Source organism: Rhamphochromis longiceps, linkage group LG2, assembly GCF_057381845.1.
Source record: "Rhamphochromis longiceps isolate RC_006_pf linkage group LG2, R_longiceps_female_GT1.1, whole genome shotgun sequence".
NCBI classification, from domain to species: Eukaryota; Metazoa; Chordata; class Actinopteri; order Cichliformes; family Cichlidae; genus Rhamphochromis; species Rhamphochromis longiceps.
In genome coordinates, this window is record NC_140558.1 from 23121825 (window position 1) to 23132127 (window position 10303).

The following is a 10303-nucleotide window of genomic DNA, read 5'->3' on the forward strand; positions in this document are numbered from 1 at the left end:
AATACTCTCTTTGCAAGCTCCTTTGACTTGGAATGGTGAACTACCTGTCCAGATTCGCACTGCGACTATCAGAAGTGAACGCACCGCTGCGTCAGCTGCTCAAGCAAGACTTGGAGTTTGTCTGGGATCAGAATCACGACAGAGTCTTCCAGCAAATGAAGCATCTCATAACCAGAGAACCAGGCCCCATACTGGCATACTACGACACGACCAAGGAGCTACACCTACAGGTAGATGCATCCAAGTATGGTTTGGGAGCTGTGTTGATGCAGGACGGACACCCAACCGCATATGCTTCAAAGACACTGACCCCAACAGTGGTTAACTATGCACAGATCGAAAAAGAAGCGTTTTCACACCTACATATATGGCAGAAGAGTCATCGTCGAGTCGGACCACAAGCCGTTGGAGCACATACTGAAGAAGCCAATCTCTGTAGCCCCTGCTCGTCTGCAGCGCATGCTATTACAGCTGCAGAGATATGACATATAGATTGTGCACCGGCCCGGAAAAGACATACCCGTGGCCGACACACTATCCAGGAAACCATTGCTCGACCAAGACAGCACGCTAAGCGAAGGCATGGAGGACCAGGTCCACTCAGTGATAAACAGCCTCCCAGTAAGTGACAAAAAGCTTTCAGAACTACAGGCTGCAACAGGACGCGACCCGCAGCTCACCCTGCTGAAGCAAACCGTGCATGATGACTGGCCTGAGGACAGGAAAAAATGCCCTAAAACCCTTTTGGACTTCTGGAATTTCAGAGATTAAATCTCGCACTTCCATGGCATCATCTTCAAAGGTGACAAAATCATAATGCTAACAGCCCTAAGAAACAATATGCTGGAGAGAATCCACACTGGGCACATGGGGATTGAGAGGAGTAAGCAGAGAGCAAGGGATGCCCTCTTCTGGCCAGGCATGGGCAAGGACATCTTTGCCACGGTGGAAAACTGTTTCATATGTCAGGAGAGGTGCGCAGCGAACCCCAAAGAACCCCTCATTCCACACCAGATTCCTGAGAGACGATGGCAGGCCGTGGCCTCGGATCTCTTCACATGGCGTGGACTACTTAGTAGTTGTGGACTATTACAGCCACTACTTTGAGGTTGAAAGGCTATTCTCTACCACTGCAGGGTCCGTCATCAAAAAACTCAAGGCCATATTCGCCAGACACGGTATACCAGAGAAGCTTATCTCAGATAACGGCCCACAGTACAGTTCTCGAGAGTTCAAGGATTTTGCAGTTACATGGGACTTTGTCCACACGACCTCAAGCCCCTTGTACCCACAAAGCAACGGCCTTGCCGAAAGAACAGTCAAGTCGGCCAAATCAGTTCGGGATAAAGCTCATACTCAGGGAGTAGATCCCTACTTGACTCTATTGGAGCAAAGGAACACGCCAGTTGACAGCTTCAGATCACCTGCGCAGCTCCTCACGAGTCGACGTCTACGCTCAGTGCTTCCCATCACCGGATACCAGCTGGTACCTCGCATCATAAGCCAGACGGTTGTGCAAAAAACACAGATGGAAAGACAAGAGCATCAGAGGCATTACTACAATCGCTGCGCCACACCACTACTGCAGCAGGGGGACCACATCCGCTTTCAGCTTGAGTCCGGACGCTAGAAACCGGCTGTCATCATCCGACCTGCAGAAACTGCCCGCTCTTTTGTGATCCACACTGGCGACAGACTATACAGCATAACCAACGGCACCTGAGAGGTGCTAAGGTGTCACCGGCACCTTCAGCACCAGGACCCGATCTGGTAACCCAGCCTGATAGTGCAGCTCAACAACAAGCAGAGCCCCTGTCACCATCTAGAGACACTGAAACACCAACCATGGACACTAGCTCTGTACTGACCACCAGATCAGGACGAGTGGTCAAACCAAGGGTCATCTTTGACTTGTGATTGTAAAGGGTGTAGGCGGATCGCTGTCCTAAGAAAAACAAAAGGGATAAACATGTCGAATGTCGATGTACTAATGAGTGCATATCCTGTGTTGCATTGTTGTTGTTGTTCTCATGACGCAGTAATTTTACACATGACAGTGTTGAAAAACTGTTGCTTATCGTCATGTTCAGGATGCTCTATTTTGAAATGCACACCAGCTGCATAACTGGCAGACATTTAAAAAAAAGGGAGATGTTGTATTGTTCATAATGTTTGCACTCTGTGCTGATTGCCCCTTGTGGTTCGCCGTAGTGGCAGCGGGGCGCGTCGGATTATGTAAGTGGGGGTGTGTTATGTTGGACTGAACGAGCGGCAATAAAGAAAATGGTGGCTCACGAAGCAGATTAAGAATGCGTTATTCGTAAGTTTGAGAACGGAATATTACAATAATCTTCATAAATCGGCTACGGCCTTGTAAGGCCACCCTTGGTCCTGGATAATTGATTACCTGATAGGACGACCACAACAAAGCCATCTTCCACACAAGGTGTCTGACAAAATGATGGGCAACACAGGGGCATCACAAGGGACCATCTGCTCCCCTTTCCTCTTCACTCTCTACACCTCAAACTTCAGCCACTGCACAGAGACCTGCCATCTTCAGAAGTTTTCTCATGATTCTGCAGTTTTTGAATGCAACATTGAGGGTGATGAGATGGAGTGCTGGGTGCCGGTGCACTCTTTTGTCACATTGAACTGCAGATGATTCTGCTGTTCAGTGTAAGAAAGACCAAATAATTGACTGAAGACCAGGAAACTTGTGATTCCTGTTTCTATCCAAGGGGTTGAGCACTGTAAATATAAATACACATTGAAAAAAAATGGATTGGGTAGAAAACACTACTGCACTCTAGAGGGCCCAAGTAACTTTTTTGAGGTGGCTGAGGATTTTCTATGAGTTTGTTGTGGCCAGTGCCATCCTCTTTGCTGTTGCATGCTGGGGCAACAGGTTGAGGGTTGCAAATGTCAACTGGCTCAATAAACTGGTCCACAAGGCCAGTAATGTTGTGAGGATGGAGTCGGAGTCCCTCAGGCTGGTCTGGGTGAGGCACATGGTGTCCGAAACAAGGACAATGCTGGACAATGCCAGCCACTCCATGACGTGCTGGTCACAGGAGTACGCTCAGTGAAAGGCTGACAAATGCACCACTGAACAACACAAGAAATAATTCCTGCCTTTCGATATCTCTGTGCAACTTCCCCAACTAAAGCACAGTACACACTGCCATAGTTATACAGCCTTATTATCTGCACATGCTCTACACAGAAAGGGAAATTTTACACCTTTACATTACCTCAATGTCAACTATATATATTTAATTTGTGCAGTGTATTGAGGTTTTTATTATTAGAACTATTTGTACCTATTAGAGCTATTCTGTTATATTTAGTAACCATATAGTATATTGTATTTATTTAATTTAGTTTGGTCAGTAACTGTTCCTACTGTCTTGGAGCAATTGTGAAAAGTGAGAAAGGAAAATCTTCTTTTAAAAGGACAAAACATCTGGCAGGACGGGGGAGAGACGGCCATTTGCCACGAATGGTTGGGGTGAGATTCATTTATTTATTTAGGTGTGTTTCTGTCAGGAATGCGTATTCTAAAGAAAATTCCCTTGCTGGTAGTGTAGCAAATTTTGATGGTCTGTGGTGGGTGGCTGGAATTTTCATAAGGCTCCTGAACCTACATGGGATCCGCCCCTGGACAGGGCCACCTCCTCCAGTTCCCACACACCTGGAGCCAATTGCAGGCAATCAAGCCAGAGGGATTTAAGCCGCACATTGATGTTCATTCACTGCCAGTTCGTCATCAACCCATGTTGGTAACAGGCCCTTATGCTTCAAGTTCTCGCTGTGATTATCTTGTTAACAAGACTTTCTTGTGCTGCAGTTGCTGGATTCACCTTGGCTCACGCTCTACCTCCGGACTCATGATACCAAGCAATCACTTGGAAAATCACTCTGTGCCTCACCTGCCTGCCATCACACTCCATCTGAAGACCCCAGATCTCAGGTCAGCCTTGCCACTAGTGATGGGCAGATGAAGCCCCATGAAGCACTGAAGCTTTTCATCCAATTGGTTCACCCCAACGCGAAGCTTCATGAAGCTTCATTTGCTCTAGCAGGACACCTACTGGACGTAAAAATAATAGCTGGCATGAATTTGAAGAGTGTGGCATTTTGCACACAGCCTGTAAATGTCAACAACAAAAGGAGTGTGTAAAACATGTATATTGTAGTGATGGCAGTATACTGTGTATATTTATAGTGGCAGTATGGGAAATGATTATTTGGAAATGCTTGAAATGGAAATGATCATTTACTGTGAGGTGAGGTGTGGTTGGGGTGTGGACAGTGGTTGTGCTTTTGTAACGTTGAGGTATGGACAGCTACACACTGAGCCTCAGTCCTGCCTGTTCACATTTTATTCTGTAAAAACTAAATTTTCACTGCTTTTATGACCTTTTTAGTGGGGAGAACATAGCTAGGATTTAATGATTTAACAAATCTTTTGAATCCTTTGTCCTCCACAATGCTAAATGGCTGGGAGTCCTCAATCACCATGCTGACCAGGTCTTCATCTATTTGAGATTGTTCTCCTGAGGAAAGACAATAAAGATAAAGCACATATATAAATATCACATACGTAACTTATAACAGTTGTATAATATTGTTATATCATTTAGTAACATTACTGCATGCTATATTATCATTGCATTTGATGGCTCACCTGGTCTTGCTCCACAATCGGTGTCCCCCTTATTCTCATGCAAAGCTCTGTAGTGCCTAAGCATGGATGAGGTGTTGCTGTTATATCCCAGCTCCCTGGCACACAGCAAACACTTCACCTTGTACAAAAGTCAAGACAGCTCAACATAAATTGTATTGCACCATCAGTATCATGAAAATACATCTTCTGTAGAAATTTACATACCTTGTTGGGAGGAATAAGATCAAAATGTTCCCACACAGGGGAGGACATCCTCCTCTTCTTAGCTGGCTCTATTCTCTCCTGACTTTCTCTCCTCACTCTCATAAACCTCCAAACGGTCTCCAAACTCTCACTAACCGCAACTCTCCATCAAACACCCACATTGTGAATGAAGTCTGAGGGGTTTATATCGCTGTCATATGTCGCGGCAAAGTTCGAACCACTTCATGAACCAGTCACGTGGTACAGCCGGGCAGCGAGGCTTCGGACGTCATCATTTTCAGCTCCTCCCATAAATGAAGCAAGCCTCGATACGCGCTTCGCGGAAACGCCCCCTCCATTACTCGACACACGCTCCGAAGCCTCGATACAGAACGTCCCATCACTACTTGCCACGCCATTCAGCTCCCCTGGATTCTCGTCACTCCCCTCTCAACACTCTGTGTCCCCTACTGCAAGTAAGAATTGCTATACTTACAACTTACCACTTCAGAGCTACCTCCACTACCTCCCTAACTCCACTGTCTTCTCTCTTCAGTGTGACTGTTCCCTGCTCAGCTCCACTCTGCATCTCAGGCCCCATTCCCTCACCCTAGCCACGTTTCCCAGGCCACGCCACATCAAACTCCACATCTTATTGTTTTTGTCCTTTCTACGTTTCTAGCACTTAAGCCTAATAAAATATTGTTACACCATCTGCTGTCTCTGCTCTGGGTTTCTGCGCCTGAGTCCAGTTCAGTACAGACCACTCGGTCCCGTGACACAAATACTGGTAGCTCCTCATACATAGTTTTAGTTTTAATTCAGTATCCTCTCTTTTATGAAATAGATTTTTAAAACGTTTTTTAAATGTTATAAACAATTATTTTAAAATCCATGTAAACATAAATCCTCTGAAGGTGCAGGCAATGCTGAACGATTTAAAACTTCAGTGTATTTATATTAAACGTAAATAAGGTGATTAAAATTTTTAAGGCAGTATATTTGCTGACAGTTAACTATTTGAAAAAAGCTCAGCAGGGCTCTAGACTAACTTTTTGACATGGGCGCCCAACTTTAAAAATTTAGGCGTACCGGCACAAAAGTTAGGCGCACTCAAATTTTTCAACCGCATCGCTTAACACCGCAGTTTTACATGTGCACTTTCTTTGGGGGGTGGAAGTCCATACAGACAATATTAATTTCTAAATTATTAACTAACAAACTTGTGCTTAAAGTGCTTTGTCAATATTGTAGAAAATGTTAAACTTAATCATCATCTTGGCCTCCTCTGACGACCTGTTTGCTGCTGTCTGCTGCTGAAAGGCCGTGGGGAGAGGGGACACTTGGGCAGTGCATTTATTGCAGCATATAATGTGTTTTCTGGATACACTGTGCTTTTTCAGCATTCAAATATTGATGGCACCGTGTCAGAGCACTGGCTATGAATTTCAGACAGATCAGGCCTTAACTTAACAAAAAAGTTATCAATAGTTCTTTTCATCTTTTCTTATTACCCACAGCTACATCCACTTCTCTCAGGCCTAGGCTGCTCACTAGGGCTGAGTATCATCACTGATTTCTATAATCCATTCAATTCCGGTTCTCAAAGTCCTGATTTGATTCAATTTAGCCTCAGACAGTCAGAAATATTATAATTCTGATCATTTATCAGTACTGACTTCATCATAATTGTGAACATCACAGCAGAGGCCTTTGTGTGAAAGTAACTGAGAATAAAACACAGGAAAACATGAAGGAGATTTTCCTGGTCTGGCTTTTTATAGCAGATAACCTTAAAAATATTCTGCAATATTCTGCAATTTTGCATAATTTTAAGAAATTAAAATTTCTTCAGTATTGAACAGCAGAAATTAGGCTTTCTTGTCCAAGGTCATTTAAGTGAAAAAAGAAAAAGCACTGTAAACAACGCTAGACTGGTGGGTAATAAGCGAATGAATAATGCAGAAAACAGATTTGAGACGGGAAACTGTTCCTGAAGTACAGAGAGAGAGAGAGAGCTGTGCAGGTGTTCCAGATCTACTGGCGTTTAGATCAACTGGCGTTGGTCGAACAGATGTGTGGCAGTCTTGCGTTTCAGTAGCTCCTACCGACAAACCAGCAAAAAAAAGCCAAATGTGTCATCTGTGACACTTGTGAGGTTGTCTCAAACACACTCCGTCAGTCTTGATGCTGTTGAACAACAAAATGTTTAAAAATGTGGCGAGTTTACCTGGTGATATCCTCATGCGCGACGCGATCGCGAAAACAGCAAACAAGTAACACCACGCCGATGTTGTTCACAGGACAGCAAGAGTAAACGATCGGGAGACTCTTGTCGTCGTTATCGTTCCCCTCGCACGGTTTATTTCTCCGAATTCAGCGTTTTTGCTTCACAACTACAGCGTGCTGTTTACTTTGTGCACTAACATGGAGTCGAGTCAACCAGCGCCACCTCTGGCCAAGTGCCACAGCCTACAGCCAGATCAACCTGTGACACATCTGCACCACGTTTGAATTCGTGTCATGCACATTTGTACCTTTCAATTGTGTCTGTTTGTGCGTCATGCAAATAAACCTTTGGAAAGAATGAAATGATATCATGTATTTATTATCAGCCTACATTTGTACAAAATTCCAAATTATATACACAAAGTCATAGAAATCACCACTCCAATTGGTCATCATGATTTTAATATTCTCTTTTTCCATAACAATGAAATACGCCTTGGACAAATATGACACATCAATATTTCATTAGTGTTGTCACATCACATCCTGTAAGCATCGTCTGTCTGTGTCTTTTCCCTGAAAATGAATATTTCCAGCCAATATAGGCAATCCATCAACATGGCTGGAGTTATATACAGTCTGTATAAGTGTGGTTAATCCAATGAAGATTTGTAAGGAGACGGCAGTTACTGTGAATTCACAGCAGTTACACAGTGATTAGTAATAAACAGCCAGTGAGAGTGAGTGGATATGACTGTTCCCACCACTAACACATGACCATAGCCCACTACTAGATTAACTTGTGACACATCTGCACCTGCTGCTATGATCACATTGAGTAGAGGCTGAGTGGCTGCACTTACCCCTGGTACATCCAAATCTACCCACAAACATGTTGAAAGATGCAATGCCAGCAATGTGGATTGTCAACACTAAAAACAATCGGTAAGCAAAGACAACAGGGATCAATTTTTTCTGTTTATTTAGCACCCACAACATTTGTAGTCGCCTTCTGCACAGGGGAAGTCCACACACACCGTGTGGTACCACTTTCCACAGAAGGTGCAATCTGCAAGATTGAATGAGATTGTCAGGGTCATTGTCTGACTGTTTATTACTAATCACTGTGTAACTGCTGTACATTCACAGTAACTGCCATCTCCTTATAAATGTTTATTAGATTGACCACACTTATGCAGACTGTATATCACAACCAACTCTAACATGTTTGTTTGCAGAGGGAAGACACAGGCAGACTATGCTAACGACATGTGATGTTACAACACTGGTGAAATATTAGTGTGTTCACGACATTTTTCGTATGGGCAAAAGTATTGATATCAGGATGGTGATTCTTATGTGTATGTCATTTGGCATTTTGTACAAATGTAGGCTGATAATAAATACATGATATCATTTCATTCATTTCAAAGGTTTATTTGCATGACGCACAAACAGACACAATTGAAAGGTACAAATGTGCATGACACGAATTCAAACGTGGTGCAGATGTGTGTCACAGGTTGATCTGGCTGTAGGCTGTGGCACTTGGCCAGAGGTGGCGCTGGTTGACTCGACTCCATGTTAGTGCACAAAGTAAACAGCACGCTGTAGTTGTGAAGCAAAAACGCTGAATTCGGAGAAATAAACCGTGCGAGGGGAACGATAACGACGACAAGAGTCTCCCGATCGTTTACTCTTGCTGTCCTGTGAACAACATCGGCGTGGTGTTACTTGTTTGCTGTTTTCGCGATCGCGTCGCGCATGAGGATATCACCAGGTAAACTCGCCACATTTTTAAACATTTTGTTGTTCAACAGCATCAAGACTGACGGAGTGTGTTTGAGACAACCTCACAAGTGTCACAGATGACACATTTGGCGTTTTTTTGCTGGTTTGTCGGTAGGAGCTACTGAAACGCAAGACTGCCACACATCTGTTCGACCAACGCCAGTTGATCTAAACGCCAGTAGATCTGGAACACCGGAAGTGTGATTTTTATCGTGGTGGAAGCAAAACAGCAAAAGTCAGAGGGAATTCATGACGACATTGATCAAATGTGAAGCGCAGTTTGCTGCTTCTTTTGCTGCTTCTTTTGCTGCTGGCTCGGTGAATTTTGGTTGGAGAGAGGCAAAACCTGCAGCTCAGAATCAGCGCAAAAAGACGTAAACACAGCGCGGACCCGAAGAATCGCTAATCTCCGACAGCGTGTCCGTGTTCAGGCCGTCGGGTGAGAAAGCCGAGAAAGACGAAGCTGATTCTGATGTGTTGGGTCCGCTCCGTGTTTAGGTCTTTGTGTGGAATCCGTTAATGAATTGATATCGCTTTATTCAAGCTACTCACCTCTCTCTTCCACCTGCACTTTCAACTGGACCACGGCCAATCAGAGAGGTCACGCCCCTGACTATCTCTGATTGGTTTAGTCCACGATAGGGGCATAATGTGTGTCTGTTGTTGACCACACAGAGAGTTACAGAGATTTTTTTTTTGTTACCGGAACAAAATATTTATTTTTAGTCGCACCACTGAAAAATTTGGTCGCATTTGCGACCAAATTGGTCGCACTCTAGAGCCCTGAGCTGTCTCTTTAAAAAAAATAAGTATACGTTTTGATAAAGAAATATATGCGTAAATAAGTAGTCACACTAATGTGTTCATGAATGTACTCACTGTTGAGCTTAACTCCCCTTCATGTCCAAAAGACAAATCTATCTGTCTACAAAATAATGTTTGACTTGTAAAACAATTTGCATACAGTATGTTCAAAACACATTCATGGTCTAATCTTAAATTCTTAAAGGTTAAGATGTATACTTCTAAATTTATGATATAATTACAAAATAATTAAAGAATTACTTTGAATGGGGAAATGTGGTGTTTAAACTTTTAGTGATATGTTTTTAATTCTTAGAATAGTTATTACTTGGGATACAAGATTTAGAAGAATTAGGGAATGATATTTAAAAAAACTTTCCTTTTTGCTAAAGCATATAGTTAGGGCTGGACCCGGTGACCCTGAATCCTCCCTTAGTTATGCTGCAATAGACGTAGGCTGCCGGGGGATTCCCATGATGCATTGAGTTTTTCCTTTCCAGTCACCTTTCTCACTCACTATGTGTTAACAGACCTCTCTGCATTGAATCATATCTGTTATTAACCTCTGTCTCTCTTCCACAGCATGTCTTTTATCCTGTCTTCCTT

At 43.6% G+C, this 10303-nt stretch overlaps 1 long non-coding RNA gene across 3 annotated transcripts; it reads right to left on the reverse strand.

Moving 5' to 3' along the window:
• Positions 1 to 3986: 3986 nt before the first annotated feature.
• Positions 3987 to 8593, reverse strand: LOC146677190 (uncharacterized). 3 transcript variants are annotated; one of them, XR_014913357.1, is made up of 4 exons: positions 7104 to 8593; positions 4691 to 6977; positions 4423 to 4559; positions 3987 to 4090 (listed from the first exon to the last, which is right to left on the reverse strand). It is a non-coding gene; the product is annotated as an uncharacterized LOC146677190 (long non-coding RNA). The 3 variants fall into 3 exon arrangements; XR_014913358.1 differs by having other exon boundaries at positions 3998 to 4559; positions 4691 to 4785; positions 4895 to 6977; XR_014913356.1 differs by having other exon boundaries at positions 3998 to 4559.
• Between the last annotated feature and the right edge of the window lie 1710 nt (positions 8594 to 10303).